The sequence below is a fragment of the Pelodiscus sinensis genome, chromosome 12 (genome assembly GCF_049634645.1).
Source record: "Pelodiscus sinensis isolate JC-2024 chromosome 12, ASM4963464v1, whole genome shotgun sequence".
NCBI classification, from domain to species: Eukaryota; Metazoa; Chordata; order Testudines; family Trionychidae; genus Pelodiscus; species Pelodiscus sinensis.
Genome location: NC_134722.1, coordinates 18,854,264 through 18,869,445, shown reverse-complemented (window position 1 = coordinate 18,869,445; position 15,182 = coordinate 18,854,264). Strand labels below are relative to the sequence as shown.

Here is a 15,182-nt window from a genome sequence, read left to right as displayed (position 1 = left end):
GGTCTTCAGGAATGAGTCCTACCCAGAAGAACCATTATTCAACATCAGATGTGAAAAGGAGAACACAGAGAAAGCAAGAGAAAGAAAGAGAGAGAGAGACAGAGGGAGAATACGGATTCTGTCCATACAAATTCCTTTTGACAGCTCCACAATATTTATTTCATTTAGTATTCCTGTTTGTGTCCATCATAGTTCAAGTTCTTTCAGTGGAATTAAATTGCATTTGAAAAGGGTGAATTCTCAAGAACTTTGAGCAGAATTTTTTAAAAGCCCCGGAAGGGGAGTTTGTCTCCATTCGCCATCATTAATATTTTCAGAGCTTACGCGGGTAAACAAAAGCATCAGAAGGCTTTAATTATTACTCAAATACAATGTTTCATTTGAAACATTAGGTACTAATAATAGGTCTGCATATAGTATATCAAGTCTTAAATTCTAGGCCTTAATTTTCAGGGACTTAGAAGAAAGTTCGCATGTGCCTCAAATTAGCATATTTTTGTAAAATTAAAATTGTTTCAGGGCTGTTTTTTAAGGTACACATCTCTTCTTTCGGTGATTTTATTTTTGATTTTTATTTTAATCAGAATATTGTAACAAGAGCAACAACAGGAAAGAAACACATATACATATATAAATGAATAATTGCCTTTGCAATTTTGAGTCCTTTCTAGACATTAGAATGAGTTATGAAACAATTGCGTATGCAGTTTGTGAGACAGATTGCAGGGTCTGGCTGTATTGTGTGTGGTGTAGGACCTAAGTTGCAGGATGGAAAAGTGGCTTTAATTCTAGGAACATACAGGGATTGAACTTTCTCCTAAAGTGATCTGCTAAAGGAGTGCTCCATTATTACTCTAGTTAAAACAGACTAAGAGGGGTCCCTTTACTGGCTGTTAGCTGCCACAAAACAAAGTCAGACTGTGACAATCGGGGTCCAGTCACGCAAGGAGAGAACAGAAGTTTTAACTCCCCCATAAACAACCAGTTAAACCAACAAATTAGATACAAAGCCATTGTGCTATACAAATATAATGAGCAAGGTCTTCTATAAAAGTTTGTATTGCTCTGAACCTGATCCAAAGCTATTTATATATTTGTGTAAATGGAAAATTGTGCTGTTTAATTTCAATTAATTAACACATGTCCACTTTGTTGGAAACCAAAATGTAGATACCGTGTAGATTCAAGCAGGAGGGTTTATTATGCACAGCGCTGGTGGAGTGTTACCTTGCCACTTAGGCTTAGTGAGCACTGCTAAGAAATTGATCACAATAGATTATATAGGGAGCCAATGGGTGGAGACAAGTGACAGAGTGGAAGTTCCTGAGCCCCAGGATAGATTCTGGCAGCAGAACATAATGAACACAATAAGCCAATAGTCTAAGAGATTACATAGTAGCTCCACCCATAGCTCAGGTCAACACATTTGTTAAAATACAAGTATTGCCTCCCCTCCCCCTACGAGAATTGCCTTGCAATACATAAACTACATTCTAATTGGGATCCATAGGAGTGATGATGGTGCTTTCCCGACAGGCGCAGGGTGCAGTTCATAAGTCTAGGGGTATAAAGCAAAAAGACCTGGTAAGACCAAGTAATATCAGGTAAACAGCAAAGCAATTGTTTATAACATCATTCTGGTGTATCTGCGGACTTGAATTGTTAGGGAGGCAGGGTGTCATCTCATATTGACATGTTAGGCCTTTCCCTGAATCTGTGGTTGGCCTTGAGAAGGCTGCTGTTGTTTCTTTCCCATGATGGCAGACTATGAGGGTCTTGGCCTTGTTTGTGTGTGTGAAACTCATAATAAGGGTGTTCAATTATGGCTTCACACCTAGTTTTATGCTACTTTGGCGCCTTCCATTTGTGATTCACAGGCGGGGCTGTTTTTCTGTGTTATTCCTAGGGCCCGTTGTCTGTTGGCTAGGCCTCATGCTTCTGCCCAGGCTAGTCAGCATGGGTCTACATGGAAAAGCTTAACCAGAGACCATGGTTCAGGATCTTACCTACATATCAATAGGCTATTTGCTATTTTATCCCTACACACTTCACAGCAGCTCAGTAAGTAGTCAAGCAGGGAAGGGCACCTCCCAAACCAGTTTACAGGAAGCTAGCTACAAGTCACTATCCATTGTCCAGTCTAGGAAAGGACAATGGTGACCCACTAAACTTAGTGGAAAGACACTGAGACAACTGTAAACTGAAAAGAATAGATAGGACACCGAACTTCAAGTCAAGAGGGAATTTTCCCTCTCTGAATAACCATGAGTCACCAGTCAGTGTTCCCTAAGCTGAGTGCATGGGTAGCCACCCACGATAGACTCCCATGCCACCCAGCGGATTAACAGAGCACCCACAATGCCCATAGCCAACAGCATGTGTTTCTACTGATGGTGCACATCCTCACATGACAAAGTCACCTACAAGATTTATATTATTATTACCTATCACCTTCATGTCCACCACACCTACCATGTCCTGTCCCGTCCCAACCCAACCAACCCCCGGTCTTCTTGGGAATTCATCTTTCCCCTGTCTGGGAATGCACCACTTTCCCTGCAAGAGAAAGGGTTGTAAACTTTTTGTGTAATACCAACCATCCTTAATTCCTACGGAACCAATGTGAGTGAAGGAAGCTTAGCAACTTAAGGTTCAGAACCCTCAATAATCATATAACAATATTTAGCACTACAATGACAAGATATATTGTGTGATAAATGCTGCACATGGGATTTAAAAAATAACAAACACGCATTTGAAATCAGTGGGGTTACATCAGTCTAAAACTGGAGCATTGTAATGATGAATCAAGTCCCGAAAGTATAACTATTACTCAAAGAGTTCAGGAAATAATTTCCAGTGACACTGATTATTGTGCAGACTTTAATGAAAACAATTATAAGTTTTCATATTTCTTGGCTTCAGTTGTCTATTTATTTGAAACTGCAAATTAATTATGATATTTTCATATGTTTTAAACCCAACTATGGATAGCTATTGGGAAATGTGTAATTAATTATTGCAATAGTTGATACAAGACTGAGTTGACACACTATTTTTATACATCATTATTTGAAGAAATGTAAAGAATCAATTAATTTTTCATTAGTTCTGAATTATTTCAAAAGCTTTGAAATACTTATGCATTTAATGTTTAATCATCAAGGAAATGTGTCTTCTAATGGTGTTAACTTTAGGGACTTTAACATGCTTGCATGGCCCTAATTTCAGTAAGATAAATATCCTCCACAGCTGCTAGGCCACTGAAGCTTTCATGAGCTTTTGGGGGCTCAGCAGCAGTAAAGGCCATTAATGATTCTGCTCATTTTCCCAGTCCTCTGAGGCTGCAGAAGACTGCATTAGAGATTTTGTGGTGGAACTGCTAATCTATGCAGCCTGATTGCCATATATTCTGCCTTGTCTTACAATGACAGGTAGTTAGTCACTAGTAGTATAACAGAAGGCTGGAGTAGTTGTGAAATGTATGAAATTTACTGTACTTCCATCCAGAAGGCAGATATTTTTAAAAAATTATATTGAATAGGAATTGTATGAGGATTGGCAATTTTGCTAGAGGTGAGATTGCTGTTGTAGTAGATCTACCATTCTATTTCATGGCTTCCCATCTAGTTAAGTTCTGAGATTCTCACTCCTGTTAACTTTCAGTAGGAGTTGGATGCCTAAACATCATTTAGACCTTTTGAAAATCTTAGATTTTGATTATGTAAGATGTTAAAGACATTATCAAGTGGAATGATATATAAGTTTTGTTTGTGTATGTGTCGTATATTATATACTACCATATATAATACACATATCGTGTATTGGATTTGGAATGTTCAGCTGTCTACTTATCTATTGGTACTAAGAATTTGTTGAGATTTATTTAAACAAATGGGTTCATTTGAATGTTGAGGATATCCTTTTTTAATAATGAAGAGAGATTTTTTAAAACTGTTTCCTAGCAAATTGCTAACGTTCTTGGGTGCATAGGAACATGTTATCTCATGAGAGAGCTTTTTCTAGTTCTCTGCTCCAAATTTCTGGTATTCTCTGGAGGATTTACATGTCTAAATTGGGTATGTACCCATTTGAATCTGGAGTCTGAGACTTTCCATTCCTGTCCCTCAGGTATTTCTCTCTTTAGAAAGCTCTGATCTCACTGAATGCTTTCCATGTCAGAAGTTTAATCCTTCTTAAGTCATGGCTACAGTTCATAAAAGAATGCTATTATGGGCAGCTGTGTGCAATGAACGATAAAAGACAGTGCAACCCCTTAGCAGTGACCTTTACCTTAGAGATTGGAGGATGTAGGAAACAACTTTTTTTCCAAATGCAGATAACATTTATTTTTACTTACAAAGGATTTACTGTACATTTGTGAAGCTTTAACCGATTTCATATTTAAATGGCTGCACACAAATACCAGGCCAAATCTGTGCTGATACACCTCCGCCCCAAACCCATTAATAGAAGCACGATTATTTGGGGTGGTAAATGAGCCTTGAACAGACCCTTTTCTATGTTGCAATTTTCCCCCTGTTTAGCTACAAGTGTACATTATGTCAGCAAATCCCCAGCTGACATAAATCAGTAGAACTAGACTTAAGATGTAGCCCTCTGAAACTATCACAATATCCCTTGTGATGGGGTGCTCCTGTCAGCCCAGTCCTGGAGTAGTTAAGGTGCAGATAGGGCCCATTACTCTTATAAGCTGCACGTGCTGGAGAATCTGGCTGCACTGACAATAGATGATAAACCTCAGCTGGGGGAGAAACAGGCTGAAATAGAAAGCCATTGTGGAAGTTGCTCTTTAGCCATGGGGAAAGGCTCATACCATGGCTATGTCTACATTGGCATGATCTTGCGCAAATACTTTTTAACACAAGAGTTTGTGCGTTAAAGTATTTGTGTAAGAGAGCGTCTACACTGGCACGTGCCTTTGCGCAAGAGGTGCTTTTGCACAAGAGCATCCGTGCCAATGTAGACACTCTTGCGCAAGAAAGCTCCGATGGCCATTTTAGCCATCTGGCTTTCTTACTCAAGAAATTCATGTTGACTGTCTACACTGGTCTCTTGTGCAAGAACAGTTGTGCAAGAGGGCTTATTCCTGAGCAGGAGCATCATAGTTCTTGCACGAGAAGCATTGATTTCACACATTAGAACATCAGCATTCTTGCACAAGAACTCCCCACCAGTGTAGATAGGCAGCATGTTTTTGCGCAAAAGCAGCTGCTTTGGCGCAAGATCACATCGATGTAGAACAGCCCATGAGTATGGAGTAGAAAGTGTGGGAGGCAGAGTAAGAAGCAGGCCAGGGAAAGAGCACTGAGGTTGGAGATTGTGCAGAATTTGGCTGCTGATTATTGGGACCCTGGGCAGGAGCCAAGCATAGTAGGTTTACCCTGGGAAGTGGCATAGCATTGCAGGAAATGCCAAACTCCTCTAACACTCTGGGAAGTGTGTGTGTGTGTGTGGGGGGGGGGGGGGGATATATAATGCCCTACTTGAAGGGCTGAGTCATGAAGGGAGAGAGCACACGAAGTCACAGAAAGGAAGGCTGCAGGGTAAGTAAATGGTGGAAGAGGATACTGGCCTGGTTGAGAGCTGTTTTCCCCCAGATGCAGCCACAAAGAGTTGTCCCAGTAGTGAACAGAAAACCCTGTGACACCATGAAATAGAGCTAGGCCCTAAAGCAAAAAGGGTCATGGAGAAGTTCTCCTAGAGAGTAGAGTCTCTAAAGAGGAATTAGCCAATCAGAAGACAGGAGGGACTGTATAAGAAGCTGCAGGACTACAGGCAGCTCAGTTGCAGCCCAGGCCTGGAAGGGAGAAGGTTGGGGTGGCTGGCTGACAGACCGACCGACCCAAGGAATGCTCAGAGTGGGGAGTTGTTAGAACATTGTCTCCAGGAGAAGCCCTGGAAGTGCTATTCTCCTACTGAGTGGGGGAAACAGACTGAGAGAATGGACTGTGGATGGGCCTCTGTTAGAGGTATACGCTGGAAGGGGTTTGCGATTACACAGAGTGGGACTCAGCTGGAGGGCTGAGTAGCCTCAAGGCTGTAGGGTTGCCAGGTGTCCGGTATTCACCCAGGCAATCTGGTATTTTTGTCTCCTGTCTGGTAAAATTCAGAATACTGGACACCTAAAATGCCCAGTATTTTCTGATTTTTTTCCCCTGGCCAGGAGGCAAAAATGCCGGGCACCTGGCAACCCTACAAACACTCAGTGTCTGGCCTCCCCCCGAGTCCCAACCCCCATGCTTGCCTGGTTCCGCAAGGCTGCTGGCACAAAATGGCTGATGACCAACTTCTCTGCTGTTCCTATCCTTGCACTCACTCTTAAAGGGGACACGCTGTTTTATTTTAATTTTGTTTTGTTTTGTTTTGCTTATGTCTTGGAGTCTCTTTTTTTTTTTTTTTTGGCTCGACAATTTGGTCTCCCTCCCTCCCCCCCCCCCTCTTTTTTTCAGATTTTTTCCCCGGTATTTTTTTCGGGGTGGGGGGATGCAGTATTTTGGTTTCAACCATCTGGCAACCCTATTTAAGACAGAGTGCAGGCCAAATGGGGGTGCTCGCATGATGTGACAGCCCTTGTTTTGAGTGCCTAGTATTCCTTTATTTTAGGATTTTAACACCCTGGGAGAGGTGGAACTCAGAAAGCCAAAGCATCGCTACACTGGACTTCTGAGAAATGGCAACAGACCAGCGGAGACACTACAACAGGGTGAGCCATGCCCCATGGGACACAGTGGACACTACAGACATGGGTCCTGTCACAGTAACTTCTTTAGTGTTTGTGTCATTTCTTCTAAGCTGGGGTGCAATGTTCAAATCTGACCCTCTCATGCCAGCAGGAAAATGAACACTTCATTTGGGGGGTTATATCTTGAGATGCACCTTTTCCACCCTACTTCTTGCATTTTTCCACATGTTGAAAAGAAAAAAAATTGCTTGAATATAGTCTTTGAACTGTAATGAGATGTTGATATTAACAAAAGATCACTATACAATCAAGGTTTCATAAACCTTACGGTACTCAGATATTCAACAGCTGGCTTTGTAGAAGTGCTCTTGGCAGGGGTGTTCATTCAAGTACTTTGGCAGAAAGAAATAAAACTCAGCTGTGAGAATAGCTGTACTTCTCCTCCTATGTGAACATTAGCTAATTATTTTTTCCAGATACATTTGGAGATATAAGATACCCCACCCCCCAGCAAAGTTATTTTCATAATGTAAATGAGATAGTGGGGGGAGGTGGAATGTTACATTTTAAGCTGAATGAAGCCGCTCTCCTACTATTTCATTTCGCACTGAAACAGTTTGAAACCTTCATATGTAGAAAGGGAGAGAAGGTGGTAGGGGTGAGTTAAATGCAGAGGCCCACAGGTGATTATGGCAATACAGAAAAGACATTATAGGACATCTGGATGGCTAAAAATCTGGCTGGCTGCCTGCCAGAAAAAAATCATGGCAGAAAATTCAATGTATAAGGTTCTATTATAATCTAGTAATCACTAGTCACGATAGAAGTCCAAATAACTAAAAGGAAAAAGAGGCTTGATGTGGACAACCCACTTATATTGTTGAAGTTGGCGCTCTGAAGCATTTCGTACAGTTGTTAATTGTGCAAAACTCATAGAACTAAATGTTATATGCATGCATTATAGTTATGAAAATTGCAGAGCCAGGAACTTGGATACTGCAGTGATAAGAGTAAAATTGTGTAGATAGGAACCTAAGAACAGCCATACTGGGTCAGAGCAACTGCTCATGAAGCCCAGAATCCTGTTTTCTGACAATGGCCAGGGCTAGGTGCCTCAGAGGGAATGAATAGAAGAAGTACTCAAGTAATCCATCTCCTGTTGCCCATTCCTAACTTCTAGCAAAAGGGAACTGGGAGGTAGGCAAATAGATGTGTAAGGTCTATGTCTAGATTTATGAAAGGGACTTTTTGGCCAGCTTTCTATGGGCTTTTGCCTGTAGGAAGTTAATGAGTTTTTTCCTCTCATTTCCTGTCTTTGAGCATTATTTAGAACCAGACTTTTAAAGGTGTTAAGCTTTGTTATGCCAAATGTGGCAATGCTTTATGGCTCTTTTCAAAAAGGGATTTGGGCACTTAGAAGACAAAATCCTGTTGATTGTAAATGGGATATTGGCTACCACATGCCTAAAATCCCTTTTGAAAACAGACTTAGACTTTGCTATGTTGAATGCAACAATTTCTAAATATCTGTAAAAGTCTGGGCTTTAACCATAATGCCTAACTTTATCTAGCTACAACATAAATATTCTAATTAGAGCTGGTTGGCTGAGCATCTTCTGACAGAATGGCTTTCCAATGGTAAATGTGTTCTTCACAAAACCATAATTTTGCAAAGGGAAACTTTCAATTTTACCAAAGAATTGCCCAATAAACTAAATAATGATTGTTCACTGGTCGCCTGCTTTTGAAAGCTCTTGACAATTTCACTTGTACACTGAGAAATAAAAGAAAAAACTTCCCGGTGTACTGCCAGAGGCTGAGCAGATTGGTGCACTGTTTTTCTCCTGGCCTAATTGTGTCTCTGGCAGTCAGCTCGAAGGAGGTAAAGAGCTGCTGGAGGCAAGCAGAAAGTGAAATTCTGAAACAAAATCTTCCTGGAAATTCTTTCCTACACAAATATTCATGTTTGTCTCTTCATCCTGACTGAGGATCTCCCCCCCCACACAAAAAACCCACAAAAAACCAACACACATTAATTTTTTCATGCAATGAGATTTTTTAGCCAGGTCTAATATAATTCCTGAATAACACACAGACTGCTATACATTTTAGTATTTCTAAAGTGCTTTGAAATCCTTAGATAAGTATCATGGGATGCAAGCTGTTCTTTGAACTATAAGAAACTGCATTGCTTCACATTATATTACCATGCAAGACCAGATTGGAATAAAGTTACCCAGACTTCTGAGGCAACTTCTAATTTTTCACTGGAATGAAGTCATCAATCATGATTGTCTGCTTTTTTTAATAGCTTGCAAACACCTTCAGTTCTGTTGACAAATTTTTTGTTACCTTTGTAAGTTGTGCTCACAATGTCCCTACAGTACTTTTGCAAGCAGTAACTAAACTAATGTTTCAATATTTTCTTCTAAAATGTTCAAGGGAGGAAAAATATGGTTTAGAGCCCCTTCTGGCTATCAGATGATTGAAACAGCTTATTTGATGTTGAATGACAAGCAGTATTACAGACCAAGACAGTATGAGAATAAAAGTATAAATGAGCAGGGAACAATCCTCTAAAGGTATTTTTAATAAAGGGCTCTTTTGTATGTGGTCATAATGGAAATCAATGGCGTTTGAGAATGCACAGCACCATGCATGACCAGGCCCCTTTTGTATGTGCAAAAAAGGCTGACTTTTAAAAGGACACAGCCTTACTCCTGCCCTACAGAGAAGTTGTTTGAACAGTCTTGGGGAAATGCGTTGTTAGTCAGCCTTCTGCTAGCCAGTCCCTTCTGTATTCTGAATAAATGAGAGATTGGAGGGGAACGGACACCTGAAAAACTGCCCATTTTTAAAAATATGCAAGATTTAAACATTAAAAACAAGTACTCAGCTTTGCCTCACTTAGTAGGTATTTGCGTCACAGAGCATTACAAAATTTGTATATTGCCACTTTATTAAGGCATTGTCCATCATCTGACAGGTTACTTGGGTGTCCTGAAAGGGCAGGTGGCCTGTTAATGATGCATTAATATAGCTTGTTAAATTACTTCATTAAAAATGAAGCTTTCATTCTGTGAACAAGCTTCTTCCTGCCACTCTTCTTCTTCCTGCCACTCTTCTTCTTCCTGCCACTCTTCTTCTTCCTGCCATTCTTGTCTTTCCCCCCACATCTGTTTCATGCCCATTTGAAAAATCCTGTCCCTACTTAAATCCAGAGCTTGCTTACCTATCTACGTTTCCAACAGATCAGTCTGAGTCTGTTCTACAGGCAACTGAGTTTTTGATGGATCTTTCAGCACCTCTAGTGCTTCTGCAGTGAGGAAAGGGAGCTCTTTGTTTATACCCAACTCCCTTTCCTGGAAGGCCTTCCCAGACTCCCATACTTCCAGTTGCCCTGGAGACTAAGTGGTGGTCTTCCTATTGCCTGAAAGATTCTTGCTTGCATCCTTTGGAATCATCTCTTCCCTTCCAGAATCCCAGTATGGCTCTAGACTCTCTTCATGTGTCACTAACATGATTTTTGTGGCACAACAGGTCCAAGAGAAGTATCCAGAATACCACCAGCCATTGTTTATGGCATTTATTGATTTAAATAAGGTCTTTCATACCATCAGTTTTGAAGCATTATGGAGGGTGTTTAGGTTTGGTTGTCCATTGAAGTTTATTTGCGTTCTTAGGCTAGTTTATGATGGGATGACTGCAGCTGTGGTCAGTAGGGGGTTGGAGATGCATCTGTTCACCATCTGCATTGATATGGCTGCATTATCATCTCAACCCTCTTTTATTTCCATCTATCTTGACGTGATCTTGATTCTTATTGTGACCACCATTATTCTGGAATTGGGATTGAATATCACATGGATAGCCAGCTCTTGAGTCTGCAGTGTCTTCCTTCTAAAACGAAGGTCACCAAGACTCTTATTACCTTCAGTATGCTGATGATTGTGCTGTCCTTGTGCACAGAAGCTGATCTTAATCTTTTCTTAGGCATCAATCAGAGCCCGGGAGTCTCCCTCAACATTGGGAAGACAAAGGTAATTTACCAGCCTACCCCAGAACATGTTTCCAGCCCTTCTCCCACAAATCATCACTGGTGATGAACTCCTGGAAAATATTACCTCAGAGACCACCACTTCCAGACAGCCAGCCATGAGGTGGAGACTGAACATGTGATCTGTCGTGTCAGTGCATCCTTTGGAAAGTTGCTTCATCCTGTCTCTGTCATTAAAGATCTGTGAGTGGAAAGGAAGATCCTGGTTTACAATGCAGTAGTCCTCCCCACTCCTCTTTATAGATGTGAGACATGGGTGACACACTGAAACCATTTTAAGAGTCTGGCATGATACCAACAGTGCTGCTTTAGGAAGATTATCCATATCATATGGCAAGATGGTTGCGCTGCTGCAACTGTTCTGTAGCTAATGTGAATATTGAGGTGAAAATTATGATACCAGAGCTGTCCCATCCATGAGTGGGGGTTCTGCATTTTGGGGGCCTCAGCCCCCCATTTTGGAGTGGCCTGAGGGACTAGTGGGGGACCTGGTGCTGGCTGCAGGAACTGGACCCATGCTCAGGCACTGGAAGCAGCAGGAAGCAGAAAAATCTGGTCTAAGCCTGCTCTGTTCCCCTGCCTTCCAGCTGCATTACTCTGAGGAGGGGTTTTGGGGGAAGAGGTGGAACTGCTACTGTTCTCACCATTGATGGAAAGTGGAGCCACACAGCTAGGAGACAAGGCAGCAGAGTGGTTTGGGACTGGGCCACTCCACTTCCCACTGTCACCGAGGTGGGTCTGACTCCTGCTGGCAATGCCAGGCCCCTGCTAGTCCCTTGAGCTGTCTTAAGGGGAAAGGCCTTGGGAAAGGGGTGGAGTGTGGCCAAGGTGGGGAAGAACAGGAGTGGGGACTTCAGGAAAGTGGTGGAGTGGGGAATGGGGCAGAGCAGGGGTGGGAAGAGTTGTGGTAGGAGCAAGGTCTGAGATTGGAGCAGGGGATTATCCTAGGCCTGGCACCTCCCTTGGGAGGGTCCTATATGAAAGACCAATTTTATTGGGGTGGTTGTTGTGTGTGGATGGCTAATTCTCATCTTCCAAAACATGTAGTTTTTCCTCAAATTAATCATTGTAAAAGAACTCACAAAGAACATGGAGAAATACAACAAGGACCCTCTGAATATATATATATATATATATATATATATATATATATATATATATATATATATATATATATATATATATATATAGAGGGAGTCATTAACTCCACAGTCTGGGAAGAGCTGTGTGGCAACAGCCTGCAAAGGCATTGCATCATACATCAAACTTCAGCTTACTTTGAGCAGAATCACCTTGCTCAAGAGGATAAGAAACAGCAGCAGAGGAAGGAAAGTGTACGGCATCCTGGCCAGCAATTGTGCTCTCACCAGGCAACTACTTGTCACATCTGGAAAAACCTGTACAGAATTGATTGGACTCATCACCTATTTTAAGTTTCATCAATGACTTCCCCAGGTAGATGTTATCCTTGTATTGATGGGTAGCATATAACCATAAAGATGAAGCTTCCATAAATGTTTGAGACTGGTGCTTGCTCTTGCTAAAACAAGAATAATAGATGGGGAAACTTCATAAACTGTAGTAAATTGATTAAATCCTGTGCCTGGTTTTCTACTATTTAGGTGTGTGACTTCTCCCTTTTCATCTAAAGAATATGTGCAGGTATTATGAATAGCTAGGGACACCCATTCCTTTTACATGCATGGCAGTAGGCACACACATATGCCTATATTTGCTTACCTAAACCTTTTAAAAATTAGGTCTACATTTCCCAACACTTTAATATTGTTAGAACATATTAATAGACTATCAAATAAAAGCAGTTACAACACATGCAGGTATGGGATTGAAAACGATAAAGGAGAGAGGACAAATAGTAATCAGTCCACAATGCATATATGTGTTACTACATTTATGGAAGCAAATATTGAATCCTGTAAAAATAAACTTATACAGTTATTGTGACTCTCCATAACACATTTGTAGTCTCCTGCTTCAGCTCTTACCGTTCATATCAAATCAACATTAAAGGTGCAGCTAAATTCCTTTTAATATAGCTTAAACAACAAGGAATGGAAAAATTCTTCCTATATTTTTTAACAAGGATATCTATGTGATTTTTAGTAAATGGCAACAGTGCTTTTGTAATATGAGAAGGAAACCACTGAGTGTGTGGGTGGGGTGACGAAGGGGAATAGAGCCAAAGCTAATGCACACAGTCGAAGTTAGACAATGAAAAACTATTTCCCCAAAGGAGTCTTTTGTATAGAATGAAATACCATTGTACTCTCCTTTCAATGCACAGTGAGTTGGTGAAAGCAGTTTCCTTTTTAAGTAAATGGGAGTTATGCACAAATTTCATGCATTACACAACAGAGCACTGCCTTTAAACATCTCTGCTTCTCTTGGGGAGGCTGGGAATAGGTCCCTGTTTGCTCCTAACTGGTCCCCTTCAATGTACCTATAAATAGACCAGTCCACAAATTCTTCACTAAAATTTCGTCTATCAGGGGTTGCAGTCTCAAATTCCAGGAGTTGCAGTCTTGTCTCCTTGCCAGTTTCTGGCATGGAGTTGTAGCCCCTCTGCTATTCTAGAACTGTCTCCTCTTCTCTCTCTGTCCTCGCTCCATTATAGTGGGTTTGTTTTCTTTACTGCTTACAGGCTAGCTGTGGGTGTGTGCCTTCTTGATTGACAGTTCTGCTAGCTGGGCAGGGGTGTTCAGCTTGTTTGCAGACAGTGAAGACTCTCCCTTCCTTTCTGCCTGCAACTTATATTGTGTTTGTGAACCCCCATTGTGGAGCTCTACAGCCATGTTCTGGGAGAAGCACCCTGCCAAGAGACTGGTGGGCTTGGGCAGAGGGTTTGTTCTACAGCTGCTGCCGACTAGGAGGGTCAGGTAACTGCAGCAGCAGCTCTGGGACCCCTTGTCTGCTCCATAGAGGAGAGGGGAGAAGAAGGAGCAGCTAGGACTTCACTGAGGGGAGAAGTTGGTGAGACCTTTTTGCAGTGGGGCAGGAGGGGTGTGTTTGGATGAGAGAGAGAAAATAGAATTGAATTAATGGAGGCAACCCAGCCTGGGAATGACCAAGGGGAGTGGCTGGGGGCACATAATAGATTAGAGAATTGTTTTACTGACACAGTGGGGATCCAGCCTTAAAAATGGGTGATATTCAAGAAGCCAGCTGTATCTGGATGTGCAACAACTCTTTGGTGATCCACATTCTTTGACAATGTATTATATCTCATGTCCCAATGGTGTATCTCTCACATTGGCAGGTGAGAAAGTAGAGAATAGGGCTGGTCAACAATTTGGGACTGGATCTCTTGTTGTCACTGGGCAACTTCTAAGATTTCTCTGGATTCAGGTTAAGTTCTCAGTTTCCTTCATCATCAGCCAATGGGCACCAGAGGGAGAAGTTGGATCACCGTCGGTACTGAGATTGGCACATTCCTGGGGCTCTTGGCCTGGTGCCTCCTGGCCACTAGTACCTTACCTGTAAACCAAGTCACCTCCTTGGTATACTCTTTAGTCCCTGCAGTCCTGTGCCTTGGCCTGTTTCCGAGTAACATTGAACAGTGAACTTCAGGAAGAATGGAATCCATATCTTCCTATACCCGGGTGATTGGTTACGCTGAGGGAAATCCACAAGAGAAATCCCCTCGGCTACGTCTAGACTGGCATGATTTTCCAGAAATGCTTTTAATGGAAAAGTTTTCCGTTAAAAGCATTTTCGGAAAAGAGTGTCTAGATTGGTATGGACGCTTTTCCGCAAAAGCACTTTTTGCGGAAAAGTGTCCGTGGCCAATCTAGATGCACTTTTCCGCAAAAAAGCCCTGATCGCCATATTCGCAATCGGGGCTTTTTTGCTCAAAACAAATCTCAGTTGTCTACACTGGCCCTTTTGCGCAAAAGCTTTGTGCAAAAGGACTTTTGCCTGAACGGGAGTAGCATAGTATTTCTGCAAAAAGCACTGATTTCATACAGTAGGAAGTCAGTGCTTTTGCAGAAATTCAAGCAGCCAGTGTAAACAGCTGGCAAGTTTTTCCGGAAAAGCAGCTGATTTTCCGGAAAAACTGGCCAGTCTAGACACTGCCCTCATGTTCAATTTATGCTATACTTAATAGTGTGCATCTCACTCTGAACAGCAGAAGGCCCACATTGCTTCCAAATTAGAGAGCTGAGTTCACTGGGGCCCCAAGAGACAGCACTTCTGCTTATTTCTAGGCAAGAAACTGGATCCTCTGGAGATGGCAGAACTCAGCCTTTCCTATAAATCTACCTCCCCTGGGCAGCCTGGTCCAATATTCCCTACAGATGCTGGACTGCTTATAAGGGTGGATGGCACAGGACAATGTGTACCTGAGCATTCCTTTTACTCTGTCTCCACTGACCAGGACTGTTATCATTGATTCCTCCA

At 41.9% G+C, this 15,182-nt stretch overlaps 1 long non-coding RNA gene across 2 annotated transcripts in view; it reads left to right on the top strand.

Moving 5' to 3' along the window:
• Positions 1 to 15,182, top strand: part of LOC112547006 (uncharacterized) — a 195,492-nt gene that overhangs the window by 63,325 nt on the left and 116,985 nt on the right. For both annotated transcript variants that reach the window (XR_012906808.1, XR_012906807.1), the window contains exon 3: positions 6,628 to 6,727. This is a non-coding gene — a long non-coding RNA (uncharacterized LOC112547006). The remainder of the gene's footprint in view (positions 1 to 6,627; positions 6,728 to 15,182) is intronic.